The sequence below is a fragment of the Chlorocebus sabaeus genome, chromosome 4 (genome assembly GCF_047675955.1).
Source record: "Chlorocebus sabaeus isolate Y175 chromosome 4, mChlSab1.0.hap1, whole genome shotgun sequence".
Lineage (NCBI taxonomy): Eukaryota > Metazoa > Chordata > Mammalia > Primates > Cercopithecidae > Chlorocebus > Chlorocebus sabaeus.
Genome location: NC_132907.1, coordinates 42,177,967 through 42,204,167, shown reverse-complemented (window position 1 = coordinate 42,204,167; position 26,201 = coordinate 42,177,967).

Here is a 26,201-nt window from a genome sequence, read left to right as displayed (position 1 = left end):
AGGAGGCTGAGGCAGAAGAATCGCTTGAACCCTCCCCAGACCTATCCTAAGTGGTTGAAGAAGGAAGAGCATTCACGATACTACACAAAACATCTTAACATAATTTACCCTGCACTTGGACTCTAGTTAAGAAAAACAGAAAAGGTAAAGCTGTATTTTAAATTCATCTACTCCATAGAAATACAAATAACTTGATTCTCATAGTGAAAAAACAGAGGTAGTGAACTAATCTATACCATTCAGTTGATTATAGAATGCAAAAGTTTCAGTGGTCCTTATATATCGTTTACTTTAATCTCTTCATTTTTCAGATGCAAAACGAAACCTGGAGGGGTGATATAACATGTCCAAAGTCACACAGTAAGTGAGTTGCAGAACTACAGCTTCAAATAATAGTTCTAAAGATAGTCTCTTAATTCATCATTATTTATTGATTATCTATGTGCCTTACACTGTCACAGAGAATATAGCTTTAAGTATATGTAATTTAGTATTGCATTTTAAATGCCATCTTTTTGATTGCACTTATGCTGTGCAAGTGAAAAATAATACGAGAATAAGGTAAAACCCCAGTATGTGAAGTAAGCTTTTTATTTTTCAAAGTATAAACACGAGCTGCCAACAAAGGAGTAAAAATATCAGAAACTAAAGACAACCAATAGCACCCACTAAATTACTGATAAGTTAAATAAGAACCCAGAGATTAAAACAGCCCATGCGCCTGCTCCTCAGTGCACCGGCCTGTTTTGCTCCCTTTTAAGAAGGCAGAAATAATAATATCTACTATAGTGTAAGAATACAATGATGACCATTTCTGCCCCAAGAAAATATTTATAAAATATGGAATTTAAAATATAGAATGTTTAAATTCAACATGTCTTATTGATATTTAAAGATGTAAAAGGGTCATCCATGAATCCACAAGAGTATTAAAGAATCATTCCATATAGCCTTGATTCTGAAGTATTCTATTTCTTTTGAGAGATAATCCATATAGTTCTTTTCTGTAGAAGCCCTTCTTTTTGGATACTCCATCTGTCAGGTCATCTCAGTAGAAATGAATTCAACAAATGTTGGTTGACTACTACATCAAGAACTGCTGGGTGCTGCCGGAGAAATAAAGATGGTTGGGATAGCCTCTGGCCCTGAGGATTAGATAATCTAGTTAAGAGAGATGAAGGAGTATAGAAATGCTTAGCTAACTATGATTCAAGTCACTTGGAATCCTTTCTAGAACTAAATGGGCTATAATTTTTTTCCTCCATAAGTCAATGTTATTTCATATTTTTAACGATGTAAGCTAAACAGAAGGTAAAATATAAGTACAAATAAAGTATTATGATATTATCCAAAACAATGTCCAATAGACATCACAGTATTTGTTTTCCATCTCTATGTCTGTCTTTTACATCATTTTGCTGTCAGCCAAGTCTTAAATGCATCTAGAAAACAACACTCTAGGGAATAGAAACCATGTAGTTTTAAAGCACATCAGGAAGAAAATGGCATTTTCATATAATTAAATGTTGAATTTTACTTAACGAAGCATAATTTCTTTGAGGAGTTAAATATTCAGGGTTTTAAATTTTGTGGTTAGAGGAAGTTTTTACATCAGAGGGTGCAGTGTAAGGTAGGCAGACTTTAAGCCAGACCCAAGTTCAAGCCCAGTTTTTCTATTACATGTCTGACTTGAGCAAATCTCTTAACTTATTAGCTTCTTGGAGGTTTAGTTTTAGTTCTTGGAGATTTAGTTTCCTTATCCAGATGGTAAGACTCCTTGTGGGGGTTGCAAGGACAAGTAAGTAGAAGGTACTAAATAAATAGAACCTATTCCATTGAATTTACTTCCACAAAACTCTAAAGGTAATACCAGGTAGAAAAAGTTTGTTTTGTAGAAAGAAAAGAATGAATTTTAAATGTCTTTCCATCTTCACACCACCAACCCCAACCAGAGTAAATGAATGACAGTAAAACGTGAGGATGAAAACTCCCATCGGGCCCATAGTGTCTGCATTCTCTGAGACTTCTGAAGCTGTGTGCTATTTCTATCAATACCACCATCATTATTAAATGGCCCCCTTCCCCTCCTCCTCCACTCTTCTACCAACTGGGTTTATCTTCTTCTTTTCTCCTCCCTTCCTATCTTCCTTTAGGCTTTCCAATAGCACATAACTGGGACCTGAGAACATTTTCTCAGTTAGTCATTTGGGAATAAAACATTTATTGCCCTTAGCAAGTCTCCGCTTTCTGAGTCTATGGTAAGTACCCCTTACCAACATTCAGTTGGTCAATTGTTGGAGAAGGATCGTCATTTATCCTTATTTTTTTCTGAGTCCCTCTGGCCTTTGGTTACTTTGAGGAAGCTGATGCATACGTCCACCAGCCAACTCTGAAGATTTGCTGAAAGTGTTCTAATGAGACAGAGGGTACTAGGTCAATTTAATGGGTTGCATCTTTCTCATTTCTGTAGTCACAGTTTTCCTCTAAAAAAAAGAAATGAAAATAAAGGAGAAAAAAAATCCAAAATAAAGTCCTATTGAATTTAGCTCCCTGGGATTCATGAGTTGTTCAGAAGTGGCTTGTAGTCTAGCCTTCATATTTCAGAACTGTAGGGAGATGAGCTCAATTCCTGATCTCTCACATGACATGTGCTGCAATACTTTGGCACAGACACCCATGATCCTCTTGAAGTGGGAAGCATTAGTCTTTAATTTGTCTTTAAACTTTTGTATTTAATTTGCCCTTTCATGACACTTTAATGTGATCCTTGTGTTTTTATATGAATTAAAATTTATAAATATAAAGTCTCACTCATGAAGCCCTTTGTTTTCCTATCAGCTGGAAGAGAGGATCTGAGTAATTTAGCAAGCTGAGGTTTGTTTAGCTGGAATGAAAAGGGAAATGGTCAAAGATGAAATTGTTTAATTCTTTCTCACCAACTAACTGCAGAATTACAGATGTCTCTTGAATGCAATAAATTAATTTCAGTCATTCTGCTTATTTGTACACATGTTGCCAAAGTAAAAGCCTAATCCAAAAATCAATGATTTGAGAATCCGTTGGGTACCCTTCTGGGCCTAGTCCAATTATAATTATTATTTTTAAATGTGAACACCAAAACTCTCCTACAGTATGATATAGAGCCAGCTGAGTGATTGACTAGTAGCTAATGCATATCAAGGAACAATTAAACTTGCAGCTTTAAGCTAAGGCAAAGTTCAGCTACTTAACTTCAGTCATTTTTAAATGTAATTAAGTCTACTGGGCTCCAGTTATGTGGAAAAAGAAACTAGAAAGGCTGGGTTTTTCAATGGAAATAACAACTGGTTATAATCCACAGGCAAAAGTAATGAAAATATTCAAGGGAAGAAACTTTTTGTTAAAAAGAATCAGATGTCGTGTTATTGACTGTTTAAAAAGTACAACAGACTGTTTCATAATATGCCAAATAATATCCACCTATGTAAATTAATAAAAGCACCACAGATTAGTTTAGGGGGAATCTGGTTAGGATAGGAGTTGGAAATAATGTGCACTTGGCTAACAGATTTACTCTTCATCATAGCATCCTTTATATGCATATCCATTCTGCTTGATAAGAGGAGACACCCACTGTTCTTGAAGCTCGGTGTGCCACCAGGCAAACTCTACTGGAGCATTGCTGCAACACAAAGTCCTAAAATTCCTGCTGTAGAACTGGAAGAAGCAGGTTGTGACAGCTTTTCATTTGCCCCCTGCTTAATTCTCTTGGGATAATACTTACAATTATTTTATGTAGTGAAGTCCTTTTGGCCCCATAGTAATTTTTATCATGCCAACATCTAGCACCATCGGTCTACCCTTCTCCCATTTGCCCAGGTCAAATAAGAGAAGACTGAAAGTGTCTGGCTTGCAAACTGTCCTCTTAGTAACAAAATTCTATATGTATGGAAGTAGAAATTTTTGTATCTATTGGTTTTTCAACAAAATTACTTCAGTTTTACAAAATTCCTGCATACAGTGAAGGAAGTACTTGCTTGCATTACTGATGTGGTTTGGCTGTGTCCCCCTCCCAAATCTCATCTTGAATTGCAGCTCCCATAATTCCCACGTGGGGGGTACCTGGTGGGAGATAATTGAATCATGGGGGCAGTTTCCACCACACTGTCCTCATGATAGTGAATAGGTCTCATGAGATCTGATGGTTTTATAAGGGGTTGCCCTTTTTGCTTGACTCTCATTCTCTCTTGTCTGCCACCATGTTAAGACATGCCTTTTGCCTTCCATCATGATTGTGAGGCCTTCCCAGCCAGTCACGTGGAACTGTGAGTCCAATAAACCTCCTTTTCTTTGTAAATTACCCAGTCTCAGGTATGTCTTTATCAGCAGTGTGAAAATAGACTAATATAATTACCAAGTGATTAAGGAAATATTGACAAGTTTGGATATCGTTATGACCATGATACAGTTTTAGAGTTTAGAAGCATGAAGCTCTAAGGTTGATGAAATAAAGCTTTATTAAGGCTATTGCTTGGTTCTCTTGGAAAGACATTCTACTTGCTATGTCTTGATTTTCCATCTATAACATGATGTAAGTTATAAGTTTTGAGTCTTTAGAAAGAATGGTTTGAGGAATTATTTTGTGGTCATCTTAATAGTAAAAACTGCAAGAAGGACTAAATTTTGCTCTGGGGTTGAAATGGTGTAGGAGAATGGTGATGAGTAGGAAATCTCAGAGGTAAGGGAGGCTGAGGAAACCAAAACCACTTGGGAATTAGACACACTTTAAAAGGCTTTGAATTCCACAGACTATGGAATGTGGAAGGCTCAAGCAGCACGGGACCTTCCAGTGACATCTGAGTCACACTGATTAACATACCATTGGCACACTGCTACTGCTGTCTTTGGGAGACTTAAGGAAAAATGGCAATTTTGCACTTTGACTAGTTAGAAAAGGAGATCAACACATTCCTGGTGTCTTGGAGCAGTGAGAGGTAGTGGTACTGTTTTGGTCTGTTACAGAGCTCATGTGCTGCCCTGGAGCAATGCCAACCCCTTCATCTGAGTCAGACTTAAAGTTATTCAGCAAATGTATTCCTTCTAGAATTCAACTTCTCTTCACATATGTATGATTCCTTCTTTAATAAGGTAGGGGCTAAATACCAGATGGATTTCCTATTATACCTTAGCTGCCAGGATGCTTAAAAAGCTCAATTACTATCATCACTCTGGGTGTCATCAGTATCTATGCTGAGACTTATTCAACATCTCTTGTCTTTCTTGGTTGTAACAGTTTTCAAATTTGCTGCACTTCAGCACTGAGTACCCAGACTGGTGATCCATAAAAGGCTCTACTCCACTATATACTATTGCATCAAGGTAGGCATTGCCCTCAGCTGGAACCGAATGACCTATGAAAGTGTAAACTCTGGCATATCAACATCTGTCTATAACCTCTCATCCTTCCATCTCTCTTACACTCTAACTCCCAAAGCCCTTGGTCTTAGGCATCTGGAACCTCACTTTTCTTCCCAGACAGTCACCTCCTCATTATTTTCCTTCCTTCCTTTCCACCATAATGAATCACACTATAATCTGACTTGCCAGGACCCTGAACATTCTTGCCCCATTTTTTCCTCTACACTTACTCTGAAAACCTTTACTTTTATACCAGTTTTTAGGCCAGGCCAATGGTGCGTACTATCATCTCTGTCCCCCTGGAAGTCAATCTCTGCCAAAGAAAATGCACATGAATCAAATTGACGAGTAGTGCCAATGCAAATTTGGGGACTTCAACCTTTACTTGGCTTCAGCATTCAGCACTTCTTGATGATCTTTGTGCACATGGTTGACTTTCTTTCTCATTTTTCCATAGCAGCTATTTCAAACCTTCATTACTTTCTTCTTTATGCACCACCTTATCTGTTCTTTTCCCAGACAAGTATGATGCTTTAAAATTCAATTTATGCTCTTTATATTGCCTTCTTTAATTCTCAATCATATTTAACTCCCCCATGCTTTAGTAGTCTTTGAAATTGCTCTAGATAAAATTTTTAATATGCTCTTTGGTGCTAAAATGAATGAATATTTTCAAATCCTCATCTTACTGCATTTTTGTACTCTCTCTTATGAAGCTGTCCTACCCCTGACTCTTCAGGTTTTTTTTTTTTTCCTATCTAACTGCATCTTATTAGCCTCCCTTTAGAACTACTCCTTCCTTGCCTTCTCTTTAGCTATTGTTATTCCCTAGACATGGTCATCTTTTCTTCCCTTGCTCATATGCCAAAAGCATACTAACTCTATATCAGTAAGTACCAAGTCTATGCAATACACCTACCTTTCTTCTCTAGGCTCCAGACCCAAATATCTCACAATCCATTGGAGATCCAGCATGGTCTCTGTTGCTAACAAAAGCAGTAATTCAGCCTTGAGACCTCATGCCATTGGGCTCTTACATAGCTTTCATCATTACCAACATGGCTACTCCATTCATGTGTCCGTTATGACAGCCTTGGGGTGGCTCATGACAGAATCTGGCTGATACCTACTATCAAGTCATTTTGATTACCTGATAGCTTAGCGCCTCTTCAGTAAGAGATACTTCCTGCTAGACACTAACATGAGATACTTTGTATCCATTTCCGTATGTCTGCTTGTCTCAAGCTTAAAACTTTCTTATTTCCAGGCTCCTGAAGACTGAACCAAACCATCTGGCATTGCAAGTATGGCCATGTGTAAAGCATATATTCTAACCTCAGGCTACTTATCTATAGATGACTAGGTCTACTGCTAGAAGCTCTGTCCATTATAAAAATTTCTCTTTTGAGGCTGTAGTGTAGTCACCATCTGTGTTTGACTTATACTCACATTCCTAACCTGACCAAGTTTAAGCTTGTTATTTTCCTTCATTTCCTGGTCATAAGGGATTCCCTCATAGGTATAAATGGAGGTAAGCACAGGTGCAACAGCAGTAGATGACATGGGGATCTGGGCTACTTGCTCACGATGCTTGCATTTCTCTTATTGGTCCTACTTTTCCTTTATCTTGGAAGCACCACTCATACTAATATTGTGGAGACACCACAATATTAAGATTGGTGTTGTGCCTACTTGACTTTAGGGGTTGATGGGTTTGACAATACTCATGAGAGTAGTTCTTATGACATGGTCTGGTGCTTTGTCTCTACTAGGGCCCCATTGCACACCTGAAGCTGTCTGTGAAAGGTATATAATTTCACACTGCAGATGGCATGACTTTGCTCCAGAATCCAACAGATCTACATGATGATTCCCTCATTCAAGATTGCCATAAAATCCAGTGTATTTTCCCACCAGCTATAATTCTAATAACATAATGTCTTAGAGATCATATGATCAGAGTAGTAGATCTGCATACTTTGCAACTTGGAACTGATGAAGAGCCTTTTCCTGTTCTAGACCCCCTCTTAAACCTAGCAGTCTGTGGTCTCATTCAATGTGTTAGTTGAAGCTGTGTTATTAAGAGTTGTTTTCTACCTTTAAAATGTAAAGAGGTGTACCAGACATTCCTTTTTGGGGGTGGAGGGTGAACTAGGCAATGATGTGTCTATTAATTTTGTGGTTTTGAAGAGGATGTTCCAGCATGCCCCAGACTATTAGATATCTAAAATAGTGGCATGTCTCTGAATTTTTATATGTTTTATCTCCTTCCCTCCAGAGTGCATGTATCTTATGAACATCTCTGATGTACTACCACTTTGTGCTCATTTGGTACAATTAGCATGATATCATTGATGTGATGTTCTGCAGGACATCCAGTAAACCCAGGACTCTGGACCATGCAGAAGTGCTTATCTAGTCCTGAGACAAGACAAAAGATATAAACTGTGGCTTTATCCAAATGAATTCAAATTTATTCTGAACTTATTTTATGATAGGGATGAAAAACAATGCATTCACCAAATCAGTGGCAACTTAACCTGTTCCTGGGTTTGTGTTAATCTGCTCTGGTAAAGATGCTATAACTGGCACAACAATTTCAATGGGGGTTACTGTTTTGCAGGTTTCATAGTAGTCTACTGTTATCCTCCAGGATATATCTTATTTTGGGGGGATCAGATTCTTGAATTAAGCAGGCTTACGATAGGAACCATGACCATTGCATCTTTTAAGCTTTTAGGGGTAGCATTGGTGCTGTGGTTTGAGTGTGTTTCCTAGATTTTATGCGTTGGAAACTTAATCCCCAAAAGAATGTGTTGAATGGAGGTTGGTCTTTGGAAAGTAATTAGAATTAGATAAGGTCATCTGGGTGGGCCCTCATGATGAGACTGGTGGCTTTATAGGAAGAAGAGAGACCTGAGCTGACATGCACACTCTTGACCTGTTACCATATGATACCCTCTGCCATGTTATGATACAGCTAGAAGCCCCTCACCAGATGCTGGTGCCCTGATCTTGGACTTCATAGCCTCCAGAACCATGAACTAAATAAACTTTTCCTTATAGATCACCCAACATGAGATTCTGCTATAGCAACAGAAAGCAGACTGAGACAACTGATTTCTGTGATAACCCCGTATTTGACGTTGCTTTTGATTTACTCTTTTGGTTTGAGGGACGATACTTTCAGAGGCTTCTACTTGGCCTTTCTCACTACGATCACTCTTACTTCATGGGCCAGGGAACCAATACGGCTTCTGCCAACTGCCAATTTGTTCATTTTAAAATATTTATTTATTTATTTATTTATTTATTTTGAGGTGGAGTCTGCTGTGTCACTCAGCCTGGAGTACAGTGGCACTATCTCATCTCACTGCAACCGCCACCTACCAGGTTAGTGATTCTCCCACGTCAGCCTCCTAAGTAGCTGGGATTACAGGCACATGCCACCACGCCCGGCTAATTTTTGTATTTTTAGTAGAAATGGGGCTTCACCATGTTAGCCAGGCTGGTCTTGAACTCCTGAACTCAGGTGATCCACCTGCCTTGGCCTCCCAAAGTGCTGGTATTAAGGGCGTGATCCACCACACCCAGCCCAATTTGTTTATTTTAGTTACGCATTTGAGACCAGGGAAATGGCCAAAGGATAGTCTGTGGATCCAGTAAGCCCACTGGAAGCCATATCTCCCTTTATTACTTGCAGCCTACCTGCCCCTCCTCTAGCCAGGGCCCATAAAGGCACTTCAGGTTACCAGATATCAGTGTCAACTCAGACCTTGCATCCAAAAGTTCTCAAAGTATCTCTGAATTTTCCTTTCCCCGAGTACCTTTACTTTAGTAAATGGCTGAGTTTGGGGGGAAGGACTATAGAATTATTGTTGCCTACATTTATTATGCTGTTGCAAACCCTTCCTCCTAGAAATTTGGCCTTTTCTTCAGTCTGTGTATTCTGGGTCTAAGAACAGCTTCACATCTGAAAATCAAATAACTGTCCAATTTCTTGATTACCCATCCTTGATTTATTTTGTCATTGGGAACACCATGCTTTTTAAACTGTAGCCATAACTGCTAGCTGTTTAGTACCTCTCCTCTTCTCTTTTTGCTACTCATTACAATCATGCATCCATTTGGATTCTGTTGGTAAATGGTGCCACTTGCTCTATGTTGTCCCAGGGTCTTGTCATTCACTTTATGTTGAGCCTAGTTCTCTGATGGTATCTCCTACCATCCTTCTGACCTACAGAGAGACATCACCAACTGGGCTTCTGAGTGCTTGTTCCATTTTCATCTTTTGCTTAAATTAGTAGTGCATTCTCCACTCCTTCCTGTGAAACATGGTCTTCTTGTGGGCTTTCTGCCTTATAGTATATTTACTCCAACATGCCCATTTCTCTGAGCCTTTCAATATCTTATTTCAATATCAGCAATGGTAATTTTGTCACTTAGAGTGAGCCATCACTTTTCCCATGCTTTTAGGGGTCATTCTAGTAACCAGTGTGTACCATTCCCAGGGTGTTAAACACTGTATCCCAAGAATGTAATTCCAAATTGATAACCTCTCCCTTTTCCAACCTTATTCTACTCTTCCCTTGATCAATCCCCTAAAAATTCCAACCAATGTGTACTGTCCTGGTTCGTGCCACCAGGCACTGGCTAAATCCTATAGCTCTTTTAGGATGTATCCCATTGTCAACAGAATAATAGTGGGTCCAGCTCCAAAATTACATCCCAGCATCTGCTTTCTCAGAGTACTCCTGGCATCAACTACTAAGATTTGTTGTTTCTGTGGAGCAGACTCTGATACTAAGATTAGCATATAGGATGTTATTAGGTAGTGGTCTTGAGATCAGTAGCAGGAAGGAAAGGGAAGGAGCAAGATCAGTCAAAGAAGTCGATTTGCAATACATTTCAATAGAAGCCTCAGGGGATCCTCTTGTTTATTCTGAATAGGGAATAATCCTTTAGATACGTCCTAAGTTGGGGAGAAGAAGCTAGGCAGGCCTTTACAGCTCCCCTGAGATGAATGGTGGCAACCCCAGAAAGGAGGTATGGCACTGGACTAGGCTGCTGTCTTCAGTTGAAACAAACCCTGAAGGAGGCTGACAGCTGAAGGCTGTTTTTAATAGCACACCCAGCAGCCATGCTTAATAAATCCTTAATAAATCCTTCATTCCTGAAGGGCAATCTGGGCAATGCATCACAGCTTCCACAACACACAGTGTACTCATACTAAACAAGGCAAGTCTGCAAAACCATTTATCACCTTTAAAAAATTAAATGAAACAAACAAACAAAAATCTGAATGGCACTCCATGAATTGACCCAAAAGTTTGGGAATCAGGGAAATTACTTAGTGTGGCTGAAAGATACTCTGATCACTTTGTTATCCTTGCCAAACACAAAACCAAGATGGCTACACATGCTCCTGGCTCCTATGATCCCAGAACTTAGTTTATCCCGAAATAAGTACATCCTCAAGAGAAGCAACAGAGGTTCCTCAGGTCACCAAGATTTTCCTCTGAGATTGGCAGTAGCAGGGAGCAGAGTTTTGATGTGGTTGTCTAAAGTAGTATTGACATGGGTGGAGATCTCTTCCTAAGTTTAAAATATGCCATTAGCCATCAAGCCTAAAGGCTTAATCCAGTGACTCTCACTGGATTAAGAATGGAAAGAAATCTTGGAAAGGTTTCCTGTCGTGACAGTACCCAGGGGTGGGAGGAAGGTGAAAAGGGGGACTCTTGTGTCTTGCCCACCTCTGAGCTCTTTGGAAGAAAGGAAAATGTTAAGAACACTCTGAACTTATTTAGACAAATCTTTGGCTTAAAATTCTTCACTAGCTTCCTATATTCTACAGCAGTAGTTCTCAATACTCCCATCTTTATAGAAAATATTTATTAATAGTGCTCTTTTTGGCCGGGCGCGGTGGCTCAAGCCTGTAATCCCAGCACTTTGGGAGGCCGAGACGGGTGGATCACGAGGTCAGGAGATCAAGATCATCCTGGCTAACACGGTGAAACCCCGTCTCTACTAAAAAATACAAAAAACTAGCCGGGCGAAGTGGCGGGCGCCTGTAGTCCCAGCTACACGGGAGGCTGAGGCAGGAGAATGGCGTGAACCCGGGAGGCGGAGCTTGCAGTGAGCCGAGATCTGGCCACTGCACTCCAGCCCGGGCGACAGAGCGAGACTCCATCTCAAAAAAAAAAAAAAAAAAAAAAAAAAAAAAAAAAAAAATAGTGCTCTTTTTATTATTCTGAAATAAAATTCATGAGTGTAATCTGCCTACAGATATTTAAAATGAAACGAAACAAAATGAAATACTAGAATTTTTTTCTAGCTGGATTATGAAAATAATAAAAGTACCATGGTAAAATAATATATTTATCTTTAGTAAATGCCTAGACACAAAAGCAATAGAAGACATAATAAAGTAAACAGATTCTTACACCCGCATGTTGAGTCATTATGCATGTGACAGTTACATATGCTGACTGATAGAGGCATACATAATGGAAAAACAAACACCAAGAGTGGTTTTATTGTGGCAAGATGATTTTCTGAAATTGTAAATAATGTTTGGACATTAAAAAAAAATTTTTGATCACAGATGATCCTAAAGATTTCATACACAAATCTAGTCTTGTTGGAGTTGATAAATGAATTTAGCAAAGCGGCAGGATGCAAAGTCAAGATGTAAACGTTGGTTGGATTTCTATACACTAATAATGAATGACATGAAAAGGGAATTATAAAATTTCCATTTACAATAGCATAAATACTTAGGAATTAATTTGATCAAGGAGTGAAGGACTTGTAAAATGCAAACTACAAAATATTGCTGAAATAAAAACATAAATAAATGGACACAGGCCAGGTGTGGTGGCCTTTGTTATCCTAGCACTTTGGGAGGCCAAGGTGGGAGGATCACTTGAGCCTAGGGGTTTGAAACCAGCTGGGCAACATAGGAAGATCATATCTCGACAAATATAAAAAATAAAAATGAGCCAGATATGTGGTGGTGGCCCACAGCTGCAGTCCCAGCTACTTGAGAGGCTGAAGCAGGAGGATTGCTTGAACTGGAAAGTTGAGGCTGTGGTGAGCCATGATTGCACCATTGCACTCCAGCCCGGGTGACAAAATAAAACCCTGTCTCAAAAACAAAGAAAGAGAGAGGAGAGAGAGAGAAAGCAAAACAAATAAATAAATGGAAACATCTCATTGGAAGAATTATTGTTAAGATGCCAATACTACCCAAAGCAATATACAGATTCAGTGCAATGCCTATCACACTCCCAAGGACTTTGTTTGCAGAAATAGAAAAACCCACCCTAAAATTCAAATGGAATTTCACTGGACGCTGAATAGACAAAACAATCTTGAAAAAGAATAACAAAGCTGGAGGACTCACACTTCCTGATTTCAAAAACTTACTACAAAGCTATAGTAATCAAAATAGGGTGGTACTAGTATAAAGACAGATATATAGACCAATGAAATAAAATAATAAGCCCAGAAATAAACTCTTGCATATGTGATCAAATTATTTTGAACAAAAAAAAAGACTATTTAATGGGGAAAAGACAGTCTTTTCAACATATGGTGCTAGGAAAACTGTCAGTCCACACACAAAAGAGTAAAGCTACTTAACATCATGTACAAAAATTAAATCAAAACAAATCAAAGATCTAAATATAATACCCCAAACTATAAAACTCATTGAAGGAAACATAGGGCAAAACAAAATCTTCGTGACATAGATTTGACAATGATGCCTTGGAGAAGACTACCAAAGGCAAAGGCAACAATAGAAAAAAGAGACCAATTGAATTTCATGAAAAGTAAAACCCTTTGTGCATCAAAAGACAGTATCAACAGAGTAAAAAGACAACCATAGAATGGGAGAGAATATTTGCAAATTATATATTTTATAAAAGATTAATATCCAGAATATATAATGAACTCCTAAAACTCAAGAAGAACAATAGAACACTCAATTCAAAAATGGGCAAAGGTTTTTAATGGACATTTCTCCAAGGAAGATATACAATTGACCAATAAGCATATGAAAAGATGCTTAACATCCTACCAATCATTGGGGAAATGCAAATCAAAATTACAATAGGATACCACCTCATTACTCATTAGGAAGACCACTATTGAAAAACTAAATAAATAAATAAAAGAGACCAGGTGCAGTGGCTCATGCCTGTAATCCCACACCTTGGGAGGCCGAGGCAAGCAGATCACTGAGGTCAGGAGTTCAAGACCAGCATGGTCAACATGGTGAAACCTCGTCTCTACTAAAAATACAAAAATAAGCTGGGCATGGTGGTGCATACCTGTAATCCCAGCTACTCAGGAGGCTGAGGCAGGAGAATTGCTTGAACCTGGGAGGCAGAGGTTGCAGTGAGCAGAGATCATGCCATTGCACCCCAGCCTGGGAAACAGAGCAAGACTCTGTCTCCAAAAAAAAAAAAAAAAAAAAAAAAGGAAAATAACATATGTACACATGTTGGCAAGGATATGGAGAAATAGGAATCTCTGTGCACTGTTGGTGAAAATGTGAAATAGTTGAGCCTCTATGAAAAACAGTATAGTGATTCCTCAAAAAATTAAAAATAGAAGTACTATATGATCTAGCAATTTCACTTTTGGGTATATACCAAAAGCACTGAAAGCAGGGTCTTAAAGGAATGCGTGTATGCCCATGTTCACAGCAGCATTATACACAATAGCTAAAATGCGAACCAAGCCATGTGTCTACTGATGGATAAATAGATAAGCAAAATGTGATATATACATACAACAGAATATTATTCAGCCTTAAGAAAGGAATTTCTGACATATGCTACAATGTAGGTGAACGTTGAGGACATTATACTAAAATAAATATACCAATTACAAAGACAAATTTGTATGATTTAACCTATGTGAGATACTTAGAGTACTCAAGATCATAGAAACAAAGTGGAATGGTGGTTGCTAAAGGCTGAAAGAAAGGGAGAATGAGGAGTTTAATGTGTACGGAGTTTCATTTTCGCAAGATGAAAAGAGTTCTAGTGACAGATGTTAATGATGGTTGCTCCACATTGTGAATGTACTGTATTGAATGTTACTGAATGTATACTTGAAAATTAAGATGGTAATGTTTACGTTATGCGTATTTGACAATAACGGAAAAAACTGAAAAACAGATATATTAAGAACTGTATGCTAACCTTACAGAAAACATTCCACACATTTTTTCTTTAAATAATAGTCATTCCGGCTGGATGTGGTGGCTCATGCCTGTAATCCCAGCACTTTGGGAGGCCAAGGCAGGCAGATCATGAGGTCAGGAGTTTGAAACCAGCCTGACCAACATGGTGAAACCCTATCTCTACCAAAAATACAAAAATTAGCTGGGCGTGGTAGCACCCGCCTGTAATCCCAGCTACTCAAGAGGCTGAGGCAGGAGAATTGCTTGAACCCAGGAAGCAGAAGGTTGCAGTGAGCTGAGATTGTGCCACTGCACTCCAGCCTGGGTGACACAGCAAGATCTCAAAAAAAAAAAAAGAAAAAAAAAAGTCTTTTCTAGTACATTAAACAAGATTCAACTTACAAAAACAAACAAACAAACAAAAAACTTGTCCTTCAATTTACAGAATGGTGATATACCTGAAAACTTCAGTGTACAATAAATGATATTAAAAACTTGGTATTTTGGTACATAAAGTTTTGTTCTGGACCCAGTTAATGATAAACAGGTTTTTCACCTATATAAATGTCTGGCCAAGGTGGGACATTTCTTCTTTGCATGAGGATGTGCCATGAAGGGAAAGACATCTAGCACCATGGACCTCTACCCAGTAAATGGCAATAGCACCTGGAAATTTTTGTGACAACCAAAACAACAACAACAACCCTCTCTCAAATTTCCAAAATGCTCATGACAGCAGTACTTCCCTGTGGAGAATTCCTGGTCTGCAAGATCAAGTCCAGACTGTCTGGCTTGATTAGTCAGCTCAGGCTGTCAGAACAAAATACCACAGACTGGGTGCCTTAAGCAACAGAAATTAATTTTCTCACAGTTCTGGAGGCTAGAAATACAAGATCAGATGCCAATATGGTCACGTTCTGATGAGGACTGTCTTCCTGACTTGCAGATGGCCACCTCCTCCTTGTGTCCTCACATGGCAAAGAGAGAGCGCATGCGCGCGCGAGAGAGCGCACAGGATCAAGCAAGCTCTCTACTATCTCTTCTTCTAAGGATACAAATCCCATCAGATCAGGGCCCTAGCCTTACAACCTCATTTATTTAACCTTAATTGCTTTCTTTAAGGTCTCATCTCCAAACACAGTCACTTAGTGGCTTAGGGCCTCAACATATGAATGGGACACAATTCAGTCCATAGCACTGGCACATTCTACAAGGCCCTCCATTGTTTGCCCTTTATGGGCATTTGTATTAGGGTTCTCTAAAGGGACAGAACTAATAGAATAGATGAATATGTGAAGGGGAGTTTGTTAGGAGAATTGACTCACACAATCACAAGATGAAGTATCACAATATGCTGTCTGGAAGCTGAGGAGCCAGGAAGCCAGTCCGAGTCCCAAAACCTCAAAAGCAGTGCAGCCTTCAGTCTGTGGCTGAAGGCTCGAGAGACCCTGGCAAACCAAATGTAAGGCCACAAGTTCAAAAGCTGAAGAACTTGGAGTCTGATGTTCAAGGGCAGGAAGCATCAGCATGGGAGAAAGATGGAGGCCAGAAGACTCAGCCAGTTTGCTCTTTCCATGCCTGCTTTTATGCTGGCAGCTAATTAGATGGTGCCCATCCAGGCTGAGGGTGGGTCTGCCTCTCCCAGCCCACTGACTCAAATGTTAATCTCCTTGGGCAACACCCTCACAGACACACCTAGGATCAATACTTTGCATCCTTCAATCCAATCAAGTTGACACTCAATATTAACCATTACAGCATTCCTTCTTTGCAGGCTTGTCCATGGACATCAGGCTGCTCACAGGTCCCCATGCACCTTGTGCTGTCTCATGTCTTTGTGCCTAGGCTCGCACTGTACTCTGTCTGAAACCACTGAACATTGCTTTGAGGAAGTCTTTTCCCGCATTCTAGGCTGAATGATACTCTTTCATTGCGTCTCTCTGTTTGATTCTACCTTTAAACTTAGTGAGTTGCATAATTTAATATTCTCTTCATTTTATGAGTTCCCTGAGGATGCTGTATCTTATCTGTGATGAATCCACATCTGAACACAACGTCTGGCACCCAGCAGACTCTAAATTTCCATGTGGTGGCATTTGGAGTGGTTAGAATCAGTGAAGCCAATCGGCTCGCCAAAGAAGAGAGTGAAGAGAAAGGAAAAAAATACAGCTATCATGCAGTGATAGCACAGAGAAGGAATGTTCACATACGATGGAGAAAGAGAAATGGTAGTGTAATTGAAAATCATGGGAAGAAATATTCAAGGAATACATGGCCAGCTGGTTTCTGAACTATAGGAATTCAGAAGTTGAGGAACATAAAATAACATCAGGTATTTAAAAAGGAAAACTATTGGTAGTATCCATAAGAAAGTCCCATCAAAGTGGGATTGAAGAGGAACCAGATAATGGAGGTTTAAGAAAAGATTGAAATAGATGGGGAGATGGAGGCACTTGCCATGAACCACCAGCCTAAAGATTCTATGGATACTTGAAAGGTAGGTCTGTATTAATATGTCTGAACAAAACTAGCTTTTTCTTTTTTAAATTACAATGATAAATTTTACTTAGACTATGTAAGCCATACCCAGAAAACTTAAAGAGAAAGTAAAACTCAGCCAAAATTATACAACCCTGAGGTAAACCCTTTTGATAAATATTCTTCTCCCAGTCACCTTTGTATGCAGTTATAAATTTTTATGAAAATGGAAGATTATTTCTCTTTTTTAGTGCATTTGATTGCTTATGAAGCTGTTTTTAGGATCCAGTGATTACAAAACATTTGTAACGTTTTTGGAATATTCAGTGTCTCATTACTTCATGTGCTGCAGATGACTTAATTAAAGGGTAGATACATTTTATTGGTAATAGGAATGGACATAATTTACCCTGGGAAACTTGGCTTTCAAATGACATGCCTTTGATTAAATAAAACACATACTTTTCTTTGGTTTTAGTGCTTCTGTGAATAAACAACTTTGCAACTCTCTTGTGCTTTGGGGGAACACGTCCTCTCAGTTTCTCATGTTGCCTCACCTTTGTTTGCACTGAACTCTAAACTCTGCAAGCAGTACCAAGAGGGGTAGTCATGGCCATTTTTCTACCTTTAAATTGTGAATTAACAACTGGTAAAAACAGAAGGACAAAGGACAAAGGCAGGGGGCAAAATCCCTGACTGTGGTTTTGGAGAGGGTGTAGAGAGAGAAAAGTTGGTTGGCCTTGTCATTTTTCCCCACTCCCCCAAGCTGTGGAGGGTCTCTGAGACCCCTCTTTGTGCCTTTTACTTACCTAGCTGTGTGAGGCAGGTTCCTGGCCTCTGAGCGGAATTTGAAGGTAGGGCCACACCTATGCTATGAACTCTTGACCTTTCCACCATTGCATGCAGAGGAAAGAATCCTGCATTGGAAGTTAAAGAAACTGAGGCCTCCTAAAATGAGAGACTGAGCTAAATGACCTTTGGATATCCTTCAATGTCCACGACTCTGTGAGTCTCTAAGGCAGGAGCTCTGCAGAGGCAAGAATGTTGCTGTTTCTTTTTTATTCAGAAACTCTAGACACAATTAAGGATGAATTTTGCAGCCCGCGGTACGTGATGCAGGTCCTCTGTTCTGTATTGGCAACTCCTTCCTTCTTCCTAATCTATAGTTTAGTTCCAAAATCAAACATTTTCTGAGTGTGTACAAAAGAAGCCTGAATCCCCTAATCTAGTGCTGCAAAAAAGACAGAGTTATATGTAACACATGACTTTACCCTGTCGACCTCAAAAAAATATTGCTTATTCTGATACAAAAAATTGAAAATTAAAAGAGAAAAGATATGCAGTCATACATTTAGATGCTGCATTAGACGTTAGAGATAATTTTGGCCCACCTAGAAATTTCACATATAAGGCTTCACAAGATGGATTTTATTAAAGTGGGTCAAGCAGCTATATAGACTCAGAGCCTGGAGTAGAAGCCATCTCTCTAGACAATCTGGCTAGTGCTTTCTCTCTTGAATAGTTCAGTATCACACACCACCATATGCTCATTCCAACAAAGCATATCTATGAATGTACATAGACAGATTTATATGTATGTGTGTATGTATATATTCACAGTCATCAACTTCCAGCATTTATGCACATAATGGGGTGCTGGGGAATATCTTACTTTTCTCCTTCAACATGCCCACAGCTGTTGATTCTGAACATCTGGGATAATGCAACTCTAAACAAAATACAGTGTGCGTAATGCCAGGCACACTTAATCCCTCTTTTGAAGGAATTATCAAAATTAGTGTGAAGGAAATATTCAGTAGATCTAATAGAACCAACCTTGAATAGCATAGCTAATACACTGCAAAACAAAAATCTCCCTTGAATCTTCCATAAGATTTATTCTTATGGAAGTGCTCACATGAGCTGAAAACACGCCAGAGTACCACATCCAAATGCAGTGATAAATGGCCATCCCCAGACAGGGGAAAGTGTCCAATAAGTTCTCTATGGTATTGAAATAAAACCAGGTTAATTTAATATCTTTATTCATGGTCTGTTAGAGGGTAAGGGGTAAATAGTGTCCCCTGCTAGTATAAATGTGCTAAATTGGCAGCGGTTTAAAAATTGTAATGATAGAGGATGTATTGCACCGTGGAAAAGAGAAGCTAGAAATATGGCAGAAAATCATGAAATGAGATTCAACTTGGAAACATGAATGCCGATACAACTGGGAATTATAATATGAAACAGGGAAATTGTCCAAAATCTGGCCTTAAGGGAGAAAAGAAAAAAAAAGCAAGTAACAAAAATCACAGTACTGTTCATTCCCAAACAGGATCTGCCACTTCCAAGTATGGAGATTCGAACTTTACATATTTACAAATATTCTTCAAGGCAGAGTTTGAAACTGAGAAGGTTGTAACAAGATGACCAAGGGGCACATCAGGTCAATGACCGTGCGAGACCACTCTATTAACACCAGAAAATGAACTGATGGCACTTCCAGAAAAGCCAGGAGAATTGTATTAGCCAAAACTATTAGATAGCCTCAGGTGATTGGAAGCTAGTCACAATAGAAAGCTTTCTGGACTCCAGGAAGATGGAGTAAGTGGTGGGTGACAGACATTTTAATGGTCTGCCTGTGACAGTCAATCTATGTGCAATTAAGAGTCAAAGCATTAAAATGGATAATTTAATCCCTCGAATAGAAGTTAAAAATAAAATTCTAATGCCACAACTATTTAACTATGACCAATTGGTAGAATCCAGTCCAATAAATATTTTTTTATGATTCAAATACTGTATCTTCCAAAGAATGCTGCTCATGAACAAAAGTAATGTAGAGGCCTCAAGCAAAACATACAATGAATGAGCTTGCCAGAGAAATGGAGGAATTTTTTGTTAAAAAATCTCCTCTCTAGTCATTTTCAAAGTTACTTGGGGGCTATTATTTATTTTGTTGAATTTTTCTATAAACATCAACTTTGAAATCAGTCAGATCTAGGTTCAAATCCTAGTTCTACTCCTTTCTACCCAGCTATTACTGAAAGTTTCTTATGCTTGATTTCTTCAGCTGTAAAAAGCGGATAATAGTACTACCTCTCAGGGAACATATAAAGACTTACACACAATGCATAAGTAACACTTGTGCAATGCCTATTCATAGAAAGCACTTATAAGGGAAGCAGTGAAATTCTATCAAAACCGGTAAAGTACAGTGGATAAGAGATACCTAGTTCAACTCTCAGCTCTTCTCAGATCTCTTAAATTGGGGTGAATTATTTAACTCCAATGCTGTACCGCTATTTTCAAGTTTTTTCAATGCAAAGAATAACAGTACCTGCCTTTTTTATATGGTGATTGTGAGACTTAAATGAGAAAATGTGTGTAAAGTACTTGAACCAGCACCTGGCACTCAACTGTATTTACATATGTTAAACTCAGGAAGTTTTAAATTTCAAATAAATAAAATATAATGGAATAGTCATTTGGATTGCATTTCACTTGTCTTAGCTGGGAATCCTGAATGTCACAGCTACTGTTTCAATGTTAGGGTGGCTAGGATGCAGTGGCCTATAGTGATTAGCAGCATGATTGCTGGAGTCAGGTATGTATAAGTACAAATCCTGGCTCTGACTCTCACTAGCTATGCTGCTGTGGACATGTGATTTCACTTCTGGAAGCCTCAGTTTCCTTTAATATAAAAGGATTACCTACATCATGGGGTAATTGTGAAGAATAAAAAGGCTAACGCCCATATGAGCGTGAAAGAACACTGCTGGGGATTGACAAGCCCCTGCTGCCTACCACGACAGCCCCACAGGTCCAGAGAGAGTTGACGAAAGTTAAGCAAGTCTCTGTCTTGCGGGTCAGCTTCTCCTGGCTAGTTCCTAAAACTGGGAACAGTTCCAGGAACAAGTTGCAGCTGAGGACACAGAGAACAGAACTGAGAACAGAAACCAGGGACAGTTGGGAGACATAGCTGTGGGCAAATCTAGATCCTTGCGGATGAAAGTTGGCTGGACCTGGTATCATTGGGCAATGACCATAGGAAGGAATAGATAAACAAGAAACATTGCATGGTCTTAAAGATACAGGAAAAGCCTCAAAATCGAAATAAAGAGCAAGATGATTTATGTGAGCAGGCCTGTGGGAAGCGGAGAAGGAGGATGGTTCTGAAGAAATCTCAGATGCTCAAAATGTCTGTTTTTGTTATATTACTAAGAGCCATATGAAATATGACATGGTTTTTGAACCACTGCTATACCTTCATTAATTAGTTGTGTTTTTTGTTCATTCAAAAGCACTGATTTATCATAAATGAATTAATTCTAAGCATCATTCCTTTTAATCCTCTAAAATAATCAAGTTTTATTATTCACAGTCTTAATTACAAAGTCCAGATGAGGTCACAGAATAGAAACTTTTCACATTAAATATTTCTCCCCCACAGAACACTTTGTTTTCTCAGTCTACTGGAGTGGAGAGGAACAGATATAAATTATGTCAAAAGAAAACAAAATGTCTCCCTTAAAAGGGATTAGGAAACTAGAAGGAAGACTTAGCGTTCTGCAAACCGTGGATGTATGGTTGATGTTATTCATGATGGATGATAAAGTTAGGGATAATGGAATAAAAGGAGGCAAATTGAAGTCAACCTTAGCCCTGAAAATAAAGATCCAAAATATGAACAGTTTATGAATAAATTTATTAATCCATTTATCTTCTGATCTATAGATCAAAACCAGTGACTTCCTACTCATAAATTAGTGCTTAGGAGTTAGTTGGGCAATTTTGGAAGGTTTTCAACTCCCAGGTCATTTGAGAGCTATTAACGTAAAAGTGAATTTGCTAACTGGTACCCTAAGGAGCTTGTAAGAATTAAGAGAGACAGAAGTGACTTCTGCACTTGGAGAATTTGGCCAAGAATAAAACACATAGGAAATGGGATAGATCCTTTTGTGATTCAGGCAAGTCAAAAGGAGAGTTGAGATCTACATGCGCTTCTTCAGTGATTCTCAATCCCAGTAAATTGCAAGAGAGACAGAAGAGTCCTTATCTTGATTAGTATCTTCATTCCTCTGTAGCCCTCTAGCAAATTTCTTTGAGACAAACTTGTTATTGAAAATTCAGCAGAGAAATTGCATTCCCATGTGTTTAATTTGTCATTAGAGTATCACTGTGTATCTTTCATAGTGCAACATTTATAACATTTTAGTAGAGCATTGTAATTAAAATAATCTGATTCGATTGTGTAAATTTTATTCTGGCTAGAAGATGCTGTCCCTGGCACAATTTTTGTTAAAAATTTAGTACTTATTTTTCAATGGAAAAGACTGGTTTCTCATTATAGCCACAGTGTATTAGTTCACTTGATGATCAACTGATGTAATGCCCCATCACTCCTCCATCCAGTAAGATGGATTTCATATTTTGAACTGCCTTCTGTCCTACACCCCAAGTCAGAGCATACTGGCCAAGCCATAGCAGTGTTTCCCCCTCACTGGGCAGAGATCCTCTTTTTATTTATCTTTATATACACAGTACATGCAAGGCATCAACACAGAGAAGAGGGTAAATATGCAGTAGGTTTTTGTTGAGTGACTAAATGATGTTTATCATTTCTGACACTCAATACATGGAAATACTCTGCAAAGCCTACACAAAGCATGGCTTTAAATCACTTGTTTAGAAAAATATATACAAAAATTTTACCATGTTGTTTTTCATTAAACCAGTTTCATCTCTTTTGCCACATTTCATAATATAACTTGAATTGTTATATGATGTATTACTAGGTAATTATTTCCTTTAAAGGCCTGAGTGTTAGGATTATCAAATGAATCAATTCAGTAAGGCGATTGCTGCCTTAGACAAATTTTCAGCATTTCAGGAGGATATTACTAAAATTAGGCCTTCTTAACAGCTAAAGTTCCACTGGTTCCTATGTGCTAGGGTGCCATGCAATGTCCCAAACCCTCTGTAAATGTTGCCTATGTGAAAAGCAGAAGTGGCCTTTGGAACATAAAGAGCCTTCATAACACATTTTCATTAAGCTGGAAATTAACTCTTCCTGAATGCCAGATTTCTTAAACAAAGAAAGTCTTTGACCTTGGGGCACCTTCTTATTTCAAAACTTGCCATGGGACAATATGCTGGCTACCTCAGGGTCTGAGTCAAGAAAAATGTGAAAAAGTCTGGGTCATTTCAGCGTCTTTTTGGCTATAGCCAGCCCCACTTGCATCAAACATATCAGTGATTTTAAGAACTTTGGAGGTGAATTACATTATTCTGTATAAAATATTTTGTCAGAGGTTTGAACGATGACACTGATGGTGCAATAATTAGGGAGGAAGGAACCCCAAGGAACTCACTAGTCTATTTCTCCTTTGGAGCAGTCCAGAGCCTCACAAACTACTCTCCATAGGATTCGGGCTGAAATTTAGAGACCTGCAGACCAGAAAACCTGTGGTCTAATTCAGTGGTGTTTCCCAACCTCAATTCCTCACACTGCAATTTCTGTGTAATGTGGAAAAATTATCGTTAGCGTGTTGATAGTCTATTAGATGGTAGCATTATTTGATATCATACAAGCTATTCACAGGCAATTTTACTTTTTCACTATAATCATCTCAGATCAGATATTGAATGAGACTTTCTTTTTTGTTGATATTAGAGAAAGAAATACTTTTAGCTGAAGCTTCCCTTCTCCTCCCCCTCACCTAGAGCAATCCAGCCCAATCTGGACAAAACTCTGCTATGCTGAATGATTTGCCACAAGAATACTGCCCCCAAAGAATGTGCAGTCTCCAAATCTCCAAAAGACTGGTGTCATTTGGGCACATCTCCATTGGGTGGCAGTACATGTTCAGAACAACCTAACATGGTTACTTCAGCACATTATTTCTGAAATAAAATTTGCTCTTTATTTTCTTAAATTCTAATAACAATCTTATCAAGGTAATTCAGTGACCATGTAATTGATAAAAAATGAATATAAATTATTTTCCAATGTTTATTTTAATTAATGGTTGTAGAGTCTATATATTTTTTGTTCACTATTATATCACTGATATCTAGTTCAGTTCTTGCCAAATAGCAAGCATCAATGATAGCATTTAAAAAATAACTTTATGCCAATATAAAATCTAAAGACAAATTCTGAATTCAGAAAAATAATTTTTCTTCTCTATTTAACCTACTGACTAGGGTTTCAGCATAAGCTATCCCATACTTGGTGATCTAAACTGTATTAAACTCAGTCATCATTTTTGTCTGGCATAGTTTAGAGACAAGTGCAAAATCTTGTTTTTAATACAATATAGGTGGCAGCCGTTCAAGTTACCATGTCTCGTTAAATCATGTATATAGTCATGCAATCAATTTTCTGTTTCTTATAGCATTTGTATTGCAGAATAAAGAAAAAGAAAACTAGAACTAGTGAAGTGAAAACAGCCAGTTAGGATGATCTTAGGAGTTTTGATTCTTGCTAATCTCTGTTTTGATTGTTTATTTTTATTGAAGATGCTTTTTAAACTAGTTTATTGAGCTAGGGTGCATGTTGGAAAGGATTTTTGGCTATAGACAAATACCATCTGTATTAAAGTAAACTTGGAATTATTTGTAAGAAAAAAGATTATTAGGACAAACCAAAAGCAGAAAAAGATCCCAAAATGAGTCCTTGGAGAAAGCCAAGAAGAATATACAGGTTTGTTGAAAACATTTACAGCAAGGAGATATTTCAACTAAATAATCATTTAAAATCTATTATTCCACAGTGGTAGTTTTAAGATAACTTGCCTCACTATTACTTAAGTGATTCTTAAGGATTTTAATAGAAAAATACAGTTCATTAGAAAGAAGCTGAGTGGAAATAAACATATATATTATTTTAACATACATACTCATATTTTAAAAGTTTACATTCATGTGTAAGTAGGCATTTTTACATATCACATGAAGGAAAATATAAGATTATCTCTCTGCTATAATTGTAAAAGCTATAATCAAATAGATTTTCAGATATTTTTAAAAAAGCTTCTTTCAATTTTGCCAGTTAAAGGCAAATTAAACCACAAGTACAAATTAAATAATGGAACACTAGATGAGCAACACATCTAGTTTCTTTATTTTCTTTCTGCTTTTCTTTCTTTCTTCTCTTTCTTTCTTTCTTTCTTTCTTTCTTTCTTTCTTTCTTTCTTTCCTTTCTTTCTTTTTCTTTTCTTTCTTTCTCTTTCTTTCTTTCTCTCTCTTTCTTCTCTTCTCTTTTTTTCTTTCTTTCTCTCTCTTCTCTTTCTTCTCTTTTTCTTTTCTTTCTTCTTTCTTTCTTTCTTTCTTTCTTTCTTTCTTTCTTTCTTTCTTCTCTCTCTCTCTCTGTCTCTCTCTCTCTTCTTTTGAGTTTCACTCTTGTTGCCCAGGGTGCAGTGCAATGGCATGATCTTGGCTCACTGCAACCTCCACGTCCCAGGTTCAAGTGATTCTTCTGTCTCAGTCTCTGAGTAGCTGGGATTACAGGCATGCACCACCATGCCTCGCTACTTTTGTATTTTCAGTAGAAACAGGGTTTCACCATGTTGGTCAGTCTCTTCTCGAACTCCTGACCTCAGGTGATCCACCCGCCTCGGCCTCCCAAAGTGTTGGGATTACAAGCGTGAGCCACTGTGCCTGGCCCTATTTTTCATTTATAGAAGTACAATCAACATTGAATACAATGTAAAGACAGTTAAATTTTAGTTTTCCTTGGCCATTACTTGAGGAAACCAACCAACGATACAGTGTACCAAAGGAGTGTGACATATACAATCCATCAGACAAGAATATAACCCATCCGTTGGTAATAGAACATATGTATTTTTTAAATTTCTTTTTCTCAAACTATGCACAATAAAAAGATTTAATATAATTTTTAAAAATATTATCAGTCAGATGATTGCTATAAAGGATGTTTACACAAAAGTACTAAACAGATTAAACTAAGACTTCAGTCCCTAAAGGCCTGTCATGAAAGGGACGGTTTCTTGCATCTGAACTGGAAAGGTGCTTGTCTAGGGCTTTCTGATGCATGTGATAATTACACTGTCTGAGGTGGGAAAGAGTGAATCAAGCACAAATCATGCCTATTGTTCTATTT